The following is a 20,750-nucleotide window of genomic DNA, read 5'->3' as shown; positions in this document are numbered from 1 at the left end:
CAAATATAGTTCTCCCAGTGTGACTAAGGCATGGATGTATCAGAAAAACAAGACGTGCCCAAGCAAAAAATTGTTGTTTCGAAGAACTGACATGTGTCTGTGTTGACATGAAGAGAAATACAGTCCCAAATGATGACATACAGGCCCAATCCCAATACCCCCACCCCAGGTTTTGAGTGCCCTCTAAATAAATAAATGAATATATAGACTGCATTTTATGAAACACTACTCTACTGCGTAATAGCCCTTCAGAATGGAGCAACAAGGGGTAGGGTTTGAAATATTTACCTAGGAAATGGGAAAGCACTCGTTACGTTATCATCGTGATGTCTGCTGCTCGAATTTCACTTGCCTGGTTTGCTCAGGAGTCTCTGGAATGTTACAACATTATAGTACTACAGTATTATACATTTTATATTAAATCCTGTTGCTTGCTACCATTATCTATTATAGTGACAAATCTGACCAAATTTGCAGGACAGAGCAAGACAGATTGATCTATTGACTGTAGCCAGACATACACATTTATGGGCTTCTTTCCCCACACCGGTGGCCATGTTCCATGTTACATTGCCTCAGTTTGCAGAGCATTCTGTGAATTTTCTTCTACCCCTCCATTTGGAGTCGGCATCTGAAAAAGCTCCATTTGGAGAGCCAGATGATCACTACCCCTCGATCCCCAAAAGAAATGGGACACCCTACCCTATGCAGCCATGCGCACAATGAAGGCCAAGTGGTAGGGCCAATGGGGGTGAGCATGGGATTGGGCCACAAAGTCATGCCAGGCCTCAACAGCCCTCTCTTTTTGGATGGAACCAGTCTTTCATTCAGTGCATCAAGAAATGTGATGAGGAGTTCTGTATTGTATGAGCCAATAGTTAGTATGTGGCAAAGGACACCATCATTAGAGATGGCAGCACACATGGTGATATTGGCGCCCCTCTGACCTGGCACTGTAACAGTGGCCCTCTACCCAATGATGTTCTTCCCACATCTCCTCACTGTAGAGAGGTTGAAGCCGGCTTCATCTACATAAATGAATATGTGATGAGCCCCTTCAGCTTCAAGCTCCATTACTCTCTAAGGAAAAAGCAAATTCATTAAGTAAATTACTCCAATTGCATGTAACTGTATGGTATGACGATGCATTACAATAACAAATCCTTACCTGCACATACTGGAGTATTGCCTCCCTCACCATGTCAGAGTTTCTTTGGAATGGAACTCGGTACAGCTGCTTCATTCCAACATGGTTTCATGTAAGGACTTGGTCAATAGTAGCCAATCTCACACTGCTGATATTTCTAAATGCTCCCTCCTCTGCAAGTACTGCTGCCTGGATCTCACACAGTCTGATCGCATTGTCTGCCAAGACCATATATACCATCTCTAATGGCAGCCTGCTGTTCATTAGTACGGATCTTTCCTCCACCACCAGTGTGTGGTAGTCTGTGGATTCTATAAGGTAAATGCAAAAAGCATGTCAAAATTGACATGACAGTCCCATAAATGGGATTGATGAAACAACTGCATTAATGTACACAGTTTGTTCTGCCAACAGAGGAATATAGTAAAGCTGAAATACACAGTAGTATACAGTAACATCGGGACTTATTATTCTTATTCCAAAACAGTCTGACAATAGATGCCACAGTGCTCCAACTCAGAATGGGCTGGACCCTTTGTCCAGCCTCTCTAAAGGACAAGCCGTGATTGATAACATGGTCAATAAATGTTGCCCGAATTTCATTTGAAACTTGAGCTCTATTTTCTCTTCTTGTTGCAGCTCCTCCACCATGCATGCGAACTCCTCTTCCTCAGACCCCTGTGCCATGGCTTCTTGCTCTCCTTACCTGCCTTTGGCCTCTTTGATCCATGCTTGCAAATAACACAAGAGGTGGCATCTTTTATAGATGGATAAGGACTGACTGCTGATTGAAGCAAAGGAGTTTCACACAGGTGCATTAGAGATTCATAATTACACAAGTAATTTCTGTAAGCTGTGAATAGATGTTTTTCTTTTTGTTCAACAGTTAATTCTATAGAGTTTTGGGTCTTTTCATGAGATACTATGTAACCGTTTTTAAAAAGGGTATGAAACCAATGAAACAAGTGTTAACGCATTTGCAAGAGAAGACTTCTGCTGTGCTAAGAAGGCGATGATGAAGGTCTACATCAAGTGGATCCCAGTTTTACTTTAAACACATCTTAGCAATCAAGAAAAACTGATGCCCGGCAGCGTTTCCAAAATGGCGCCAGAATGAATGGTTTCTCATAGGAAGGCTTTGGTTTGCCTATTTACAATCACTCCTGAGCTGATTTGCTCGTGACAATAATACAAACATTTTCATAACAACATCAACACCACAACCACCCCTAAAAAAAAGAAATCAAAGTTAACATACTAAATTGTTCCTTGGTGTGAATGTGTGTGTGTTGGCCCTGTGATGGATTGGTCCAGGGTGTCTCCCTGCCTGCCGCCCAATGACTGCTGGGATAGGCTTCAGCGTCCCACGACCCCGGTTGGGATAAGTGGTTTGGATAATGAATGAATTAATGAATTAATGATTTAACTAAATTTAGACCTCTAAAGCATGATGTAAATTTCATGCCCACATAAGTGGTTCTGGATCCAACCCCCTAAGTCCAATGTGTAAAATAATTGCTTTTTGACTAGCCTATGTTCACTGCCAACACTGATCCTTTTCACTTTTGATTACTGTTGTAACATTTTACTTACTTGCACTAACAATATTAAAGACAACACAGGGTCTAAAGTTACCAACTAAAAGAATTTAGTAATGCCCTGGTCCCAGAAAGTTGAATCAGTTCATCTGGACACAAGGTTTAGTGGGAGAAACGTTTCACCACTCATATAAGTGTCGTCATCTGTCTCAGCTGACTGCAGGTATCCTCAACCTCATAAACAGCACACTTGCATAAACAAACGAAACCAGTGATCGGTTTCATATGTAAATTGCTGTGACCATTCATTAGAGATACAACGGCCATGTGTACTATTTAGAGGATTGAGGAATAGCTGCAATCACAGCATTATAAAATGGTGACAGATCTACTTTTAGCCCCCCTCCTCGGTTCAGGGATGGTTGTTCCCTCGTCACATAAACAGCCTTTGTGACTCCCCATTCAATGCTGTGATGGCAACTATTCCCCAAACCTCTGAATAGGACACATGGCCATTGTAACACTAATGGTCACGACAATTTTCACCTGAAACCGATAGCTGGTTTCAGTTGTTATGCAACTGTGCCGAAGTTATGTCGATATGTGCTACCTATCAAGATGTGCTACTTAGCGATTCTGCGCATGGTGGTGATGTTAGGGTTAGGGTTAGACTCTAATATCAAGTCGTGCTATGGTAGCATTTTTCAACAAGGCAGTATAAATCATTAGAGCACCGGTCTCGGTCGTTATGCAACTGTGTTGTTTATAAGGTTGGCAATACCTGCAGTCAGCTGAGACTGACCAAGTCCCTTAGAGGCTGTTTATACCTGGCATTAACTTGCATCTAGGGTGATCCAATCACAAGTGGACAGCTCCAAGTACGTCAGTTCACACCTCGCATTTGAATGCGTCTCCACATGCATCTCGAGTGACCACTTGTGAGCGGATCTCACTTTCCTGCTCTATATGCAAATAAACATGTACGTCACTGTAAATTAACACATAAACAAGTACAGAAACATGAGAAGAGAGAAATCGAAGCACAAGGCATTTAACAAGATGAGACATCCTTGCTCACTCAACCCTCATTCTAATGCGCCGGCAATCAGTATGACGTATTTCACATCCGTAAGTTATTGTCAATTATTCTACCAAATTATGCTGTCATACAAAATTTTAAATGCTTTTAAAAAAATAAATCAAATCCTCCCATATCCCAACTGCACTTTTCTTTCCATTCCACTTTGTTGTGAAGAATTATTATGTTTTTATTTTGTTATTGGTTGGGTGGGCTTGTGGTTTGAGGCAAGACCTCTCTACAGGAAACATGATGAATATGCACAAAAGTTGAACATATATACCAAAAAAAATTACACGTATATATATATATATATATATATATATATATATATACACTACCGTTCAAAAGTTTGGGATCACCCAAACAATTTTGTGTTTTCCATGAAAAGTCACACTTATTCACCACCATATGTTGTGAAATGAATAGAAAATAGAGTCAAGACATTGACAAGGTTAGAAATAATGATTTGTATTTGAAATAAGATTTTTTTTACATCAAACTTTGCTTTCGTCAAAGAATCCTCCATTTGCAGCAATTACAGCATTGCAGACCTTTGGCATTCTAGCTGTTAATTTGTTGAGGTAATCTGGAGAAATTGCACCCCACGCTTCCAGAAGCAGCTCCCACAAGTTGGATTGGTTGGATGGGCACTTCTTTGAGCAGATTGAGTTTCTGGAGCATCACATTTGTGGGGTCAATTAAACGCTCAAAATGGCCAGAAAAAGAGAACTTTCATCTGAAACTCAACAGTCTATTCTTGTTCTTAGAAATGAAGGCTATTCCATGCGAGAAATTGCCAAGAAATTGAAGATTTCCTACACCGGTGTGTACTACTCCCTTCAGAGGACAGCACAAACAGGCTCTAACCAGAGTAGAAAAAGAAGTGGGAGGCCGCGTTGCACAACTGAGCAAGAAGATAAGTACATTAGAGTCTCTAGTTTGAGAAACAGACGCCTCACAGGTCCCCAACTGGCATCTTCATTAAATAGTACCTGTTAGAGCCTGTTTGTGCTGTCCTCTGAAGGGAGTAGTACACACCGGTGTAGGAAATCTTCAATTTCTTAGCAATTTCTCGCATGGAATAGCCTTCATTTCTAAGAACAAGAATAGACTGTCGAGTTTCAGATGAAAGTTCTCTTTTTCTGGCCATTTTGAGCGTTTAATTGACCCCACAAATGTGATGCTCCAGAAACTCAATCTGCTCAAAGAAGTGCCCATCCAACCAATCCAACTTGTGGGAGCTGCTTCTGGAAGCGTGGGGTGCAATTTCTCCAGATTACCTCAACAAATTAACAGCTAGAATGCCAAAGGTCTGCAATGCTGTAATTGCTGCAAATGGAGGATTCTTTAACGAAAGCAAAGTTTGATGTAAAAAAAATATTATTTCAAATAAAAATCATTATTTCTAACCTTGTCAATGTCTTGGCTCTATTTTCTATTCATTTCACAACATATGGTGGTGAATAAGTGTGACTTTTCATGGAAAACACGAAATTGTTTGGGTGATCCCAAACTTTTGAACGGTAGTGTATATGAAATAGTTAAAATCAAGTATTCAACGATATTCAGAACATTGAAATTTTTTTTAAATGCCATTAAAAAAAACATGAACACATTACTAACATGAAAGCGAAACATACTGTAAATCATGAGCAACATTGTTATTAATATTCTTGCTACCTTTAGACCTTTGTTTACGAAATGCTTACCCCAAGTGACCGCCGATGATAAGCCCATTCTCAAAGCTTCTCCCCTGGTCGGAATGAATTCGACTGGGCACCACTCCTGAACCAATACATTCACCACGGTAGAAGCTCACTGATCTCGGGTAGCCACTGCCTGGGTAAATTTTGAAAACAGCCATTATTAGCACAATTTCTACCCAACTTGAAGGCTCCAGCAGGGTAGAAATCAATGGCTAGAATTTGGTTTTGTTTGGAGGCCTTAAATGGCCCATGTAGGCACAGGCTTGTGGCTTGTGGTTGTGTATCCTTGGCCACGCTACACCTCTCACAAACCTGGCACCTGGTTGTCTTCATGCATTCCTGGCCAATAACATTGCGTCACCAATTCTATGGTCCAGTCAATCCCTTGTTGTCCATGGTCCTGATGGAGTTGGTTATGGACCCTGCACTTCAGCAACAACTGGAGGACCTCCTCTCCTCTATTCAGCCCTTGGATACAGCATTAGAGTACACCTTCTACCTCCACCATGCAGTCCCATTGCTGCAGCAATCCCAGAAATCCCTTTTAGAGTCGGCTCTGTTCCTTTGCACTTGGGTCACTCTCCTCCTTTCAGTATTGAAGGAAGGCACCTATGGCGGGATAAGCCTCCTGCAGGCAGGGGACGTAAATCAAGAGGGGGATCAGCAAGGTAAGGCAGAAATGGAAGATTGGGTTACCTATAGTGGCAACTTTACATGAAGGGCCTGTTGTAGTGGGTCTAGTAGTTGAGTGGTTAGGGCGCCATCTGGTGGTGCATAGTAAGGCGGATGCTGGCGGGACATTGCATCTGCATTCTTGTTCTGTCCGCCAGGGTGATATCTGATGGTATATTCAAAGTCAGCCATTTGCTTTACCCAGCATTGTTCTACAGCACCAACTTTAGCCATGTCAGTGTGGCACAGTGGGTTGTTGTCTGTGTAAACGATACACTTCTGGCCCAGTAGGTACTCTCTAAACATTTCTGCCATGGCCTACTTCAGTGCGAGGAACTCCAACTTCATGGCACTATAATTTGTCATATTACGTTCTGGAGGTCTGATGTCACGGCTTGTGTAAGCTATAGGGCGAATCTTCCCTTCCTCCTCCTGGGACAGGTCCACTCCCAGCATGCATGGTATGATTGGCATCCACCTCCAAAATAAAAGGCAGTGAAAAGTTGGCATATGCTTAGACAAGAGAGTTCACTAACTTGCTCTTGAATTCTTCAGAACACTGCTCACACAACTCCGTCCAGGCCTCAGCAAACAGCCTACCAGATCCTCATTTGTGCCAGGACCCAGCTAATTCAGCTACCAGTCGGTGTAGCAGGGCTGCCATCTTGGCAAACTCTTCCACAAAGCGCCTGTAGTAACTGGCGAAACTTAGGAATGACCTCAGTTCGGTGACACTTTTGGGCCGCTGCTAATTGGCCACTGCTTCAATTTTCTTGGGATCAATCAACACACCCTTGCTGGAATTGATATGAGCCAGGTAGCCTACCTCCTGCTAGAAGAATTCACACTTTTCCAGCTTGGTCTTAAGCCCTTCTTGCTTCAGACCACTCAGCACCTCGTCAAGGCATTCAACCTGCTCTGTCACAGTGGAGCAAAACACAACAACGTCATCCAGATACAGCAGCAATGTTTTACAGTGTTTTGCCCCAAAAATTAGCTCATCAATCTCTGGAAAGTGCTCAGGGCATTGCAGAGGCCAAATGGCATGCGGCTCCATTCCAACAGTCCAAATAGGGTACGGAAAGCAGTTTTACTTCTATCATTTTCAGTAACTGGCACCTGGTTGTAACCAATGGCCAAATCCAAAGTGAAAAACCAACAAGACCCACACAGCACACCAGTGATTCTTCAGTTAGGGGGTGGGGGAAGGCATCTTTCTAGGTTTTGCTATTCAACTGGCAGTAGTCAGTACACCTTCAAAGGCCACCATCTTTCTTCCTAACCAACACAATGGGCACATGGGGCTGCTGCTCTCCCGGATTACCTGTGTTTCCAACAACTGATTGATATGAAACCGCAAGGCATCATATTCTGATGGAAGAATGCACCTATGTCTTTGACAGACTGGTACATCATCTACCAAAGGAATATCATGGGGGATAAGATTGGTACAGCCCAAATCACCTTTGTGGACTGAGAACACTGAGCTGTACTTTTGTAGCAATGCCCTCACCTCAGCTTGTTCCTGCTCTGTCAACTCAGCCAAGTCAACAGAATCTCTTCTCCTGTACAGAGTTGGTAATTGTGAGAGGACAGGGTCGCAACAACCTCACCTCAGGTCTCAGTGACACCCTTAGGTACACTCACTAGATGTGCCACTGAGTGTGCCCACAATGGTACGTGGATAAGGAACAACATCAGAGTGCCCTACATTGACCAGGGGGACATGGGCAGTGCGGTGGATAACCTTAACCACTGCTAGGGAGGCTAGCAGACCTGCTGGTAGACCTGACTTAGGGGGTTCAAAAAGGGCAACCGTGTCAGGGCCAAAATGGTGCTGGGAACAGGTAGTGGCTATTAATTTCATGGTACCACCAGGACTACAGGACACTGCCCCCTCGCACCTGGACAACACCAGAAAAACCGGGAGGTTTTTGAACTTCAGCCTGGTGGCAGTGCTTTTTTTAACATCTGTTGCCATGGGGCAGGTGCTTGAGAAAATAGCTCTGTTTCAAACAAGTCTGGGCCATGTTTGCTAAAAAATTCCTTTTAACACCCTTTGATGACATTCATCCCCAAGACACCTGGGACTCCAAGTGCTGGATCCTTGACTACCAACACCCCACGCTTTGGAATTACCCTATCCCACAACTCAACATCAACTTCAAAATACCCACCATAATGTATCCCAAAACCATTGACGGTGATCAGCTGTAACCAATGACAGGCGTTAATTTTGTCATGACCCCAGGGTTTAAAGTTTTAGCAGAAAAAGCCCTCAGCAATAGTAGTCACCATGGAGCCAGTGTCTAACAGGCATGGAAGTGTAACACCTCCCACACTAACTTCCACATGAAGATAGGAACTTAAAAGACACGCAGGGGCCACTCTGATGGTCAAGCGGAATAAGCCGCCGTTCTTACAATCCGCTCGTCATGTGACTGGGAGGTTCGTATCCCAGACTTGCCGTAACTGGTCACGGCCAGAGCGTCCACGGGGTAAGGCCTTACCCGAGGGATAGTTGGTGTAGATCGGTGTAGTGTTCGGGGACTCGTCGTTCTCCAGCGACCCCTCTGGCCCATCCGGGCTTCTGAAGCCAAGCAACCGAAAGCATTCTCCCTATGTCTCCTTCGCGGCCTGAAGGTAATGCAACCCATGCGAGGCTTCGGAGTGTAAAATAGCGAGAGCAGCTGACACGAGTTTTAAGGAAGCCGGTGTTACGACTATCTCCTTCCTGTGGAAACGTGAGCCAGGGGAGTTATTCAGCAAGTGTTCCGGCGATATGCCATTGGGTTAATAGGGTGGGATAAAGGGAAAAACTAGAAATAAATTTATTTTTTTTAAAAAGACACCCAGGATCAGGTTCAGGACACACAGTTGTAGGGAGGGAGCCAGAATATCCCCCTTCGGCATCCAGGTAGCGCAGTAGTCTATTCCATTGCCTACTAACACGGGGATTGCCGGTTAGAATCCCCGTGTTACCTCTGCCTTGATTGGGCGTCCCTACAAGACACAATTGGCCGTGTCTGCCGGTGGGAAGCTGAATGTGTCCTGGTCGCTGCACTAGCTCCTCCTCTGGTCGGTCGGGGCGCCTGTTCAGGGCGGGATGGGGTGGGGGTGGGGTTCTGTAGGCAGGCAAGACTGAGCAAGCTGGTTAAATTGGTATTGTAAACTTTTAGGTAAATGGCACCATGATCAGACACGTCGGACACTCCAATGTGACATTATGGTATTCTATCCCTATTCTCTTTCTGCATAAAAAAAAATCAATTCTGGAGTATAATGAGTGTGTTGGTGAAAAAGTATCGAGTTTCTCCGCAGAGGATGCAGATCCCTCCACACATCAAAAAAGCCAATATCCTCCCATGTGTAACCACGTTAAAATTAATGTTTTTATTTTATTTTGTTTGAGTATGAAATATCACCAAATCCTGTCTGTGTGCTGTTATTTGTGTTTACTACATTTTATTTTATGTCATTATTTACTTTTATGTATGTTTTCCAACGACCGTCATATACATGTACTGTCGCTTTAAGAGAGAGGTCTTGTGGGTACAGGGAAGAGGGAACGCGGGAGAGGCCATTTTTTGTTTTGTGGGAGGAGTCTCAAGCAGCGATCGAGCCGAGCCACGCGTGTTTTTTGACGGTAGGACAGTTTTGCTGGTTGAGGAGAACGTAACCTTGAGTATCCCTGTAAGAAGATACTGCAAGCTGTGGGATAAAATACTTGTTTATCCTTTCTTACATCGGAGTTCCGTGGACGGTTTCTCCTTCTAACGCACACGAGTGAAGTCCGGGCAATGGTTGAACTTCGACCCCCACGTCCGTAAGAAACACCGCTCCCGCTGGAGGACTGGACGTTTGTCGAAGGGTTTGAAACCAAAATAAATGGCAAGGTGGGCCAAATAGAGTCCTGTGTGTCCCCCCTCCTTCCTTGATCATGATGATGATGATGATGATGAGAGACTGAGGGCCCCCCACAACACCTGGGGCCCCACCGAAAATAGAACACAACGCAGAGCTAATGATGAGAGTGACGGGCGTGCAGCAGGCTGACCAGCATAGAACAGCATAGGACTGCCCCCATTACATTGGTGCCGTGACCCTCCTGGATCCTGAGAGTGACATCAGTTGCTCGCCGCGGGAGGCTGCTGTCGTCATCAAGCCCCAGACGTCCTCAGGTATTTCTATAGACTGTACGCTCATGTTACAGTGGACTGGAGTTGAGCTGTGTGGACACTGGACAGTCATAGCTGTGGTTACCATGGACTGGGCTTGTGAACAGGACATTTGTATATACTGAAGGAAGAAAAACACGAAAAAAAAAAGGTTAATGTTGATGTGATTGAAGGACTCGTGTGAATAATCTATTGATGTAAACTAATGGATATGTGCATATGTGATTAATCTATTGGTGAATTTGTTGATTGTGTGTGATTGTTTCAATCTCTTAGTGATTTCTAGATTCAATTATTTAAATGAATTGAGCTTTTCACTTTTTTATTTTATTTTTTATTTTATCTGAGTGTTAGAGGTAGGAACATGGCAGAGGGTGGTTCGTACGTAGGTTGGGGTAACATTGCTGATCAGGATCTTTTGGATCGCCAGTGTGCTATGGGGAGGGGGTACCAGTTAGATGTGGGTGGGGGTTTACGGCTAGGTGTAGGTAGGAGTTTCGGGCAGCTCTTAGAGGGCGGGGAACCAGACACCAGAGCACCAGGACCTAGAGACCTGACCACATTTGGCACTCCTCAGTTCACCTCCACACGCTACATAGAATGGGCCAGGCCAGGTATCAGCGAAGGGGCTGTGTTAGGTAACAGCGAGCAGCCAGTGGGTGAGTTAGCAATGCTCATTACTCAGTTAGCAGAGAAGATAGGAGAGTCAATCACTGCTAAGCTACAGGAAAAACAAATGCTTAGAAACACACACACAGACAGTGCTAGGTCTGCTGAACAGTGTTCGGAGACAGTGCCTAGACCTGAGTGGGCAGAAGCGGAAGAGTTCATTCCGTCTAGTCTGGTAGTCAGTCCTGTGGGGGCCACTGCTCAGACTCCACCCAACACACACGCACCACACAACACACATGCACCACACATAGAGGCATCACACTCACTCAATGATGGTGTTATGTCTCACACTGATTCGCACACAGAAGCACCACACTCACTCGATACAGATGTTGCAGCTCGCACTGTCTCACGCACACAAGTAGAGAGCGATGGTCGGGTTAGGACACGCACAGGGAGGGTGGTGAGGTCAGTGAACAGGTTAATAGAATCTATGGCTCAGATGCCATTTCTACGGAGTGTGAGGGTTTGAACTTCGATGGAGGTTGGAGTCATTCAAACTAGTTTAATGTGAGTTATTAGGTGTCTATCAGACAGGGTTGTTTTGGGCCAAGTGCATGGTGTGGCGTATCAGGCGTCACATTGATCTAGGGGAATACTGAGACTTGATCAACCTCATTATTTTCTGAACCTCGTAACCGAGGTAGCTCCTAAGTTGACTGGAGGACTAGGTCCTTCTTTTCACTTGTGCCAGTAGTCAGTGATGGGCTTTTCCTTTCCTCTTTCTCTTTCTATCCTGCTGTCAGGATGTTGGTGAATTTCAGGAGGGGTGAATGTAACCAGGTTAAAATTAATGTTTTTATTTTATTTTGTTTGAGTATGAAATATCACCAAATAACCCAGCCACTGAGGATGCACAAGCCAGTGCATCCTTAGTGCCGGTCCCAAGCCCGGACAAATGGGGAGGGTTGCGTCAGGAAGGGCATCCGGCGTAAAATCTTTGCCAAATCAAATATGCGGATCATAAATAAGACTTACATACCGGATCGGTCAAGGCCCGGGTTACCAACGACCGCCACCGGTACTGTTAACCAGCAGGGTGTCGGTGGAAACTATGCTACTGTTGGGCGAAGGAGAAGGAGAGGGGGAAAGCATGTCCAGAGGCAGCTAGAGAGGAGGAAGGGTAGGCATGTGGAGGTGAGAGTTGGAACTTTGAATGTTGGCACTATGACTGGTAAAGGGAGAGAGCTGGCTGACATGATGGAAAGAAGAAAGGTAGGCATACTGTGTGTGCAAGAGACCAGGTGGAAGGGGAGTAAGGCCAGGAGTATCGGAGGTGGGTTCAAACTCTTCTACCATGGTGTGAATGGGAGGAGTAATGGGGTGGGGGTAATTCTGAAGGAAGAGTATGTCAAGAGCGTGCTGGAGGTGAAGAGAGTGTCAGACAGAGTGATGAGTATGAAGCTGGAAATTGAAGGTTTATTGCTGAATGTTATCAGCGCATATGCCCCGCAAGTTGGGTGTGAGATGGATGAAAAAGAAGAATTCTGGAATGAGTTGGGCGACATGGTGGAGAGGGTACCCAAGGAGGAGAGAGTGGTGATTGGAGCGGACTTCAATGGACATGTTGGTGAAGGGAACAGAGGTGATGAGGAGGTGATGGGAAGGTATGGAGTCAAGAGAAGAAATGTGGAAGGACAGATGGTGGTCGATTTTGCGAAAAGGATGGAAATGGCTGTGGTGAATACATATTTCAAGAAGAGGGAGGAACACAGGGTGACGTACAAGAGTGGAGGAAAGTGCACACAGGTGGACTATATCTTATGTAGAAGGCACCATCTAAAAGGGATTGGAGACTGCAAGGTGGTGACAGGGGAGAGCGTAACTAGGCAGCATCGGATGGTGGTCTGTAGGATGACTTTGGAGACCAAGAAGAGGAAGCAAGTGAAGACACAGCCGAAGATCAAATGGTGGAAGTTGAAGAAGGAAGACTGTTGTGTGGAGTTCAGGCAGGAGTTAAGACAGGCACTGGGTGGTAGTGAAGAGTTGCCAGATGGCTGGAAAACCACTGCAGAAATAGTGAGGGAGACAGCTAGGAAGGTACTTGGTGTGTCATCAGGACAGAGGAAGGAAGACAAGGAGACTTGGTGGTGGAATGAGGAAGTACAGCAAATTATACAGAGGAAAAGGTTGGCAAAGAAGAAGTGGGATAGTCAGAGAGATGAAGAAAGTAGACAGGAGTACAAGGAGATGCAGCGTAAAGCAAAGAGAGAGGTGGCAAAGACAAAGGAAGAGGCGTATGGTGAGTTGTATGACAGGTTAGACACTAAGGAAGGAGAAAAGGACTTGTACCGATTGGCTAGACAGAGGGACCAAGCTGCAAAGGATGTGCAGCAAGTTAGGGCGATCAAGGATAGAGATGGAAATGTGCTGACAAGCGAGGAGAGTGTGCTAAGAAGGTGGAAGGAATACTTTGAGGGGCTGATGAATGTAGAAAATGAGAGAGAGAGAAGGTTGGATGATGTAGGGATAGTGAATCAGGAAGTTCAGCGGATTAGCAAGGAGGAAGTGAGGGCAGCTATGAAGAGGATGAAGAATGGAAAGGCAGTTGGTCCTGATGACATACCTGTGGAGGCATGGAGATGTTTAGGAGAGATGGCAGTGGAGTTTTTGACTAGATTGTTTAACACAATCCTGGAAAGTGAGAGGATGCCTGAGGAGTGGAGAAGAAGCATACTGGTACCGATTTTCAAGAACAAGGGCGATGTGCAGAACTGTAACAACTACAGAGGTATAAAGTTGATCAGCCACACCATGAAGATTTGGGAAAGAGTAATAGAAGCTAGGTTAAGAGGAGAGGTGACGATCAGCGAGCAGCAGTATGGTTTCATGCCACGAAAGAGCACCACAGATGCGATGTTTGCTTTGAGAATGTTGATTGAGAAGTATAGAGAAGGCCAGAAAGAGTTGCATTGTGTCTTTGTAGATTTAGAGAAAGCTTATGACAGAGTGACGAGAGAGGAGGTGTGGTATTGTATGAGGAAGTCAGGAGTTGCAGAGAAGTATGTAGGAGTGGTGCAGGATACGTATGAGGGAAGTGTGACGATGGTGAGGTGTGTGGTTGGAATGACAGATGGGTTCAAGGTGGAGGTGGGATTACATCAAGGATCGGCTCTTAGCCCTTTCTTGTTTGCAATGGTGATGGACAGGTTGACGGACAAGATCAGGCAGGAGTCTCCATGGACGATGATGTTCGCGGATGACATAGTGATCTGTAGCGAGAGTAGGGTGCAGGTTGAGGAGAGCCTGGAGAGGTGGAGGTATGCACTGGAGAGAAGAGGAATGAAAGTCAGTAGGAGCAAGACGGAATACCTATGCGTGAATGAGAGAGAGGACAGTGGAATGGTCAGGATGCAAGGAGTGGAGGTGACAAAGGCATTTGAGTTTAAATACTTGGGGTCAACTGTGCAAAGTAACGGGGAGTGCAGTAGAGAGGTGAAAAAGAGAGTGCAGGCAGGTTGGAGTGGGTGGAGAAGCGTGTCAGGAGTGATTTGCGACAGAAGGGTATCAGCAAGAGTTAAAGGGAAAGTTTACAAGATGGTTGTGAGACCAGCTATGTTATATGGTTTGGAGACAGTGGCACTGACGAAAAGACAGGAGGCGGAGCTGGAGGTGGCAGAGTTGAAGATGCTAAGATTTTCACTGGGAGTAACGAAAAAGGACAGGATTAGGAACGATTATATTAGAGGGACCGCTCAGGTTGGACGGTTTGGAGACAAAGCAAGAGAGGCAAGATTGAGATGGCTTGGACATGTGTGGAGGAGAGATGCTGAGTATATTGGGAGAAGGATGCTGAATATGGAGCTGCCAGGGAAGAGGAGAAGAGGAAGGCCAAAGAGGAGGTTTATGGATGTGGTGAGGGAAGACATGCAGGTGGCTGGTGTGACAGAGGAAGACGCAGAAGACAGGAAGAAATGGAAACGGATGATCCGCTGTGGCGACCCCTAACGGGAGCAGCCGAAAGTAGTAGTAGCAGTAGTAGTAGTATGAAATATCACCAAATCCTGTCTGTGTGCTGTTATTTGTGTTTACTACATTTTATTTTATGTCATTATTTACTTTTATGTATGTTTTCCAACGACCGTCATATACATGTACTGTCGCTTTAAGAGAGAGGTCTTGTGGGTACAGGGAAGAGGGAACGCGGGAGAGGCCATTTTTTGTTTTGTGGGAGGAGTCTCAAGCAGCGATCGAGCCGAGCCACGCGTGTTTTTTTTGACGGTAGGACAGTTTTGCTGGTTGAGGAGAACGTAACCTTGAGTATCCCTGTAAGAAGATACTGCAAGCTGTGGGATAAAATACTGTTGCGGGACAGCTCCCTGACGGATAGTGACAGACAGACAGTCTGACTAAAGTAACGCGAGACCCTGTTAGCCAATGAGAAGAGACTTAGGAATGCGTGCGTGCTGCTTATTGTTATCCATTGCACAGCACAGCGTGGGTTAGTTGTTATAGTGGTTTACAGACTGTCACACAGTGTTAGCTTAGCATAACGTGTTAGCGATCAGACGTAACATTCCTGACTCCTACACCTCGACTGAGCTGACGCTAGACAGTGACTAACCAGCGACGACCATAATAGAACCAGTAAGAGAGTGATTACCAGCCCCCAGAGAGAGATCAGAGTGTGCAGCCAGTGACAGTGCGAGTGTCTGCAGAGTGAGACCATCCCAGCCAGGCTAGCCAGCGTCCGTCATCGTCTGCAGACTGCAGGAGCAGTGCAAGGTGGGTTGCTAAACCCGTAGCCTAGCCCGGCTAATTAACGCCAGAGACTGTGTTGTCGCACCATAATTCCCAGCCTCCAACTACTTAATATAAGAACATCTAAACCCAGTCCCGCGACAAGTGGTGTTCAGAAGTGGTGAAATTGGATTGCATTCTGTCTCCATACAGAATAGCGGTGCTATTGCTATTTACGTTAGCGTCCTTGCTAACTAGCAACCGGCTAATTACGTGCAGTAGCACTTTATCAAGGCCATCGTTGCATGTGATCTAGATGATGTTGGAACCTACTGAGGAGATCGAGCACGTGGAGCACGGTGCTGTAGGGGGGGGAGAGGATAGCGCTGTGGAAAGCGAAATGGAAAAGCAGATGTGTCGTCTAGCCCAAATGTTTGAGCGGTCCCTCCTTAACCAAGAAAAGCAGGAACAATCAATGGAGGAGGTGAAGTGCATGCTTAAAGGGGTACTTGTCGGGCGAGTTGTGCCACATCCCCAACCTCCCGCTGTGCAGCAATTGAGCACGGGACTCCACCCGCTCCCTAGTTCCCCGCAGCCATTCAATGGCTATCAGGAGGGCTTTGATAGTGGCCATGGAGCCAGTCATAGCATTACAACATTGGAGGTGCAGGACATGGAGTTAACTACTCCACTGGTCCCCCGTCCAGACGGACCGGATGTGAGACCCCGTGAATATGCTTTGCCCCCGGGAATGGAGAATGTCGGCCCAGTAGCGGATGGCCGCAACAGAAGTCACCATCCCAAACCCCTTGTCACCAGTACTCCAGCGGAGCGGGGTGGTAGGAGCGCCAGAGCCCGGAACGCATTTCCGGAAGGGAGTCACCATTTCCTGAGCACGCCCAGCCGGGGTGACGCGGCGCCGCCTACTGGTGGTACCGGAGGGCCGCCATCCGTCATAACAAATAGTCCAGTGGTAGGGAACGGTCGGGACCGGAGTAGTAGCTACAGGAGAGAAGTAGGACACGAAAGTGAAGTGAAGCTGCTAGCTACCTACGATGGGAAGGGCGACTGGGACTCCTTTATTGGCCCGTTTGAGAGGATGGCCCGGAAGCGGAATTGGAGCAAGGAAGTCTGCCTGGACATGCTCTACCTGCGACTGCGAGAAGGCGCTATGTCATTCGTTATGGCGCAACCGACTCCTATCCGCGAGGACTACGACAAGCTGGTGGAGCAGCTACGGCGCCGTTTCGGACGAGAAATACCCGAAAGTACTGCCCGCCGTAAACTGAGCGAGGTTCGGCAGGGGAAGGAGACTAGCCTGTCTGAATTTGGAGAGGAAGTACGGAAGCTGGTTACGCTAGCCTATCCAGGGGTCGACGTCGGACTGCAGGAGGAGTTCGCGGCCGAGGCGTTCCTGCGAGGCCTGCGCAACCAAAACATCGCCTACGAAGTCCTGGGCTCCGAACCTAAGACCCTGGCAGACGCCCTCAAGAAGGTAGAAGCCCGAGAATACGACTATCGAGCAACGCTTGGAAGGGAGAGCGAAGCTAAGGGGCGGATTCGCCGAGTGTCATGGGATGATGAGCGTAAAGGGGGAGCGCCAAACCCGACATCGACGGCCACCGGCGCGACGCAGTCCGACCTAAATGCTGACATCAAGGAGTTGAAAGCCGAGGTAGCGGCGCTGCTGCAGGAAATGCGGCGTTCCTGGAAACCGTCCCCCCCGCAGCTGACATCCGACACAGCCGAACAGAAGAAGGAGGAACGGGGCAGAACTCTAGAGCGGCCGGCGAGCAGCACTAATGGGCAGCGGCGTTACCAATCACCGAGTCCGGGCGCCACCCCTAGAGGCTCCTGTTACCAGTGTGGAGGCCAGGGCCACTTCAAACGAGACTGCACCTCCCGCTCACCGAGCCCTCACGTCAAGGAAAAGGCCGATAGCCAGCCAGCACCCCGCATAAACCGAGCAGCAGGAGATGGTCCTAGTCTGGTAGTGCCCATCACGGTCAACAAACTGGAACTCAAGTGCGTTGTGGACACCGGCGCGGAGGCGACCGTCATGTCTGAAGACACCTTCCGTCAGCTGGAGCTAGCTGGTCAGCCAAGTGTGGGGACTGCCGTCCTGAGGAACGCGGAGGAGGGGAAAGAAATGACCGAGACTCCGAAATATAGAGTCCCCATCCGCTTGGGCCGTAAGACCAAGGACTGGGACGTCTACGTCGCACCCATCCGCGACCCCTTTCTCCTGGGTCTGGACTTTATGCTAGCCGCCAGAGTCACAGTTTCGGTCGGAGGACAAGTACACGTTGATGGAGAACCGATCGGCACTGTCGTCATAGGCAGGTCGCTAGGAGAGTACACGGTTTCCAGAGTACTGCTGGAGTGCCCCTCGACTTTACCAGCGGAGAGCAAACGCGACGTCTGGGGTCTAGTGGAAGGCCCAAAGCCAGGAATTTCTGCCGTCCTGGAGCCCACTGGCCTTGCAGAAGGAGTCTCTTCAGGCAGTGTAGTAGTCGACGTTGCCAAGAGAGTCCCTGTGCGACTATGCAACTTGTCGCCCCGCGAAGTGACCCTAAGGAGAGGTGTTTGCTTGGGCGTGTTGGTTGAGGCAGAGGAAACCCCGTCCCTAGAGCCGAACCCCACGAACCCGGCGGAGAAGGAACAAGTGTCAGTGCGACGGCTGGAGTCCGCAACAGCCTTGGATCTACCAGACCATCTGTCATCCCTGTATGCAGCCGCCAGTAAGGAGCTCGAAGAGGGGCAGCAGAGAGCCCTACTGCAGCTTCTGGTCAAGCACAAGGAGGTCTTTGCAGCAGCAAACGACGACCTGGGCTGTTTTGATGCTGTCCAGCACCGCATCGACACCGGAGAGGGACGCCCAGTACGCCAGGCAGCCCGCCGCACACCGCTGGGGTTCCAGCAAGAGGAGGAACAGCACCTCCAGGAAATGCTGAAGGCTGGAGTGATAACGCCATCGACGTCTGAGTGGGCTTCACCTGTGGTCCTGGTGAGGAAGAAAGATGGAGGCGTTCGATGGTGTATCGACTACCGAAGACTCAATGAACTGACGCTGAAGGACGCGTACCCGCTTCCAAGGATTGAAGAGTGTCTGGACACCCTGGAAGGCGCAACCGTGTTCTCCACGTTAGACATGCAGAGTGGATACTGGCAAATTGGAGTCCATCCTGCTGACCGATGCAAGACGGCCTTCATTACTCGCTATGGCCTGTACGAGTACGCCCGAATGCCTTTCAGACTCTGCAACGCGCCAGGCACCTTCCAGAGGGCCATGGAGGTTGTCCTGCGCGGGTTGCAGTGGAAGAGCCTCCTCGTGTACCTAGATGACGTCATCGTCATTGGCCGCAGTGTTGAAGATGGGTTGAAGAACCTGGCCATCGTCCTCGAGCGGGTCCAAGCCAGCGGGCTCAAGCTCAAGCCCTCAAAGTGTCATCTCCTGCGCAGCGAAGTGCTTTTCCTGGGCCACATAGTGAGCGGACAGGGGATCGCTCCCAACCCCGAGCTGGTGAAGGCAGTGGAAGACTGGAGTCCACCCTCCAACATCACGGAGCTCCAGGCCTTTCTTGGGCTGTGCAACTACTACCGACGCTTCGTCCGCAACTTCTCTCTCATCTGCAACCCGCTGTACGAGCTTCAGAGTAAAGGAACAGAGTTCCACTGGACCGATCGCCAGCAGGAGGCGTTCGAGGAGATGAAGAAGAGACTCACATCCACTCCGGTGCTAGCCTACCCCACCAAAGATGGCGAGTTCATCCTCGACACTGACGCCTCAAACACCTGTAAAGGCGCGGTGCTCTCGCAGGTCCAAGAGGGGGAGGAAAGGGTTGTCTCCTATGCCAGCGCCCACCTCCAAAAAGTCCAACAACGGTACTGCGTAACTCGCCGGGAATTGCTGGCCGTAGTCCGGTTCGCCAGACAGTTCCGGCACTACCTGCTCGGACGGCACTTCACCTTGAGAACTGATCACAACAGCCTGACCTGGCTCTTCCGCTTTAAAAGTCCCGAAGGCCAGCTAGCAAGGTGGATTGAGGAGCTTAGCCAGTTCCACTTCAAAATAGAGCATCGAGCAGGAGTCAAGCATGGCAACGCGGATGCACTTTCAAGGGCGCCAGCGCCAACTTGTGACTGCTACCGGGCAGGAGAAAGCCCCGACTCACTGCCCTGCCAAGGCTGCCCGTACTGCCGACGTGAACACCAGAGATGGGCAAGGTTCGACGAGGATGTCGACGACGTGGTCCCCCTGGCGATCCGTAGGACGACGAGGACCCCGGCGACTACGGATCCGGCGTCAAGACCTTCGACACCCGACCAGAACCCGGTGGACACTGCCGAGCCACCAGTGGACGAGAACTCAAACACTGGGATCCAGTCATCGCCACCCACTGTTAACTGGCTGCCCCAGTATACCGAGAAGGAGCTGGCAGAGTACCAGCGCAGTGACCCTTTGCTGAGGAAGCTTCACGCCCGGAAGGATGGAGGCCAGCTACCGTCTCAAGATGAAGTAGCCCTGGAGGGTCCGGCCGTGCGCAAGTTCTGGTTGTGCTGGGACCATGTGGAACGCCGTGGAGACGTTCTCTATTACCGCTGGGATGAGGGAACCGGCCAAGTCCCTGTCTACCGCCTGATAGTTCCAGCAGCCCTCCAACAAGAAGTCCTGCGTTCTTGCCACTGCCCTCCGCAGTCAGGCCACCTGGGAAGAGAAAAGACGTGCCACCGAGTCAAGCGGGAGTTCTTCTGGGTGGGACTGGCGGACAGCGTCCAACAATTTGTCCGCCGGTGCCCACATTGCCAAGCCTGCAAGTCTTCCGGGAGGGTCGGCAGAGCTCAGATGCAACTGTCCCAGGCCGGTGCTCCCATGGACAGGGTCCACATAGATGTCGTCGGGCCGTTCCCTATCTCGGCATCCGGGAACAAGTACGTCCTTGTCATGGTGGACCAGTTCACCCGGTGGGTGGAGGTCGCAGCTATCCCTGAACAAACCGCGGAAGTGACCGCGACGAAGCTTCTACAGGAGTTCATCTCCCGGTTCGGGTCGCCCCTAGAAATCCACACAGATCA

Source organism: Lampris incognitus, chromosome 3 (genome assembly GCF_029633865.1).
Source record: "Lampris incognitus isolate fLamInc1 chromosome 3, fLamInc1.hap2, whole genome shotgun sequence".
NCBI lineage: Eukaryota > Metazoa > Chordata > Actinopteri > Lampriformes > Lampridae > Lampris > Lampris incognitus.
The sequence above is the reverse complement of the archived record's forward strand: the minus strand, read 5'-3'. Positions refer to the sequence as shown.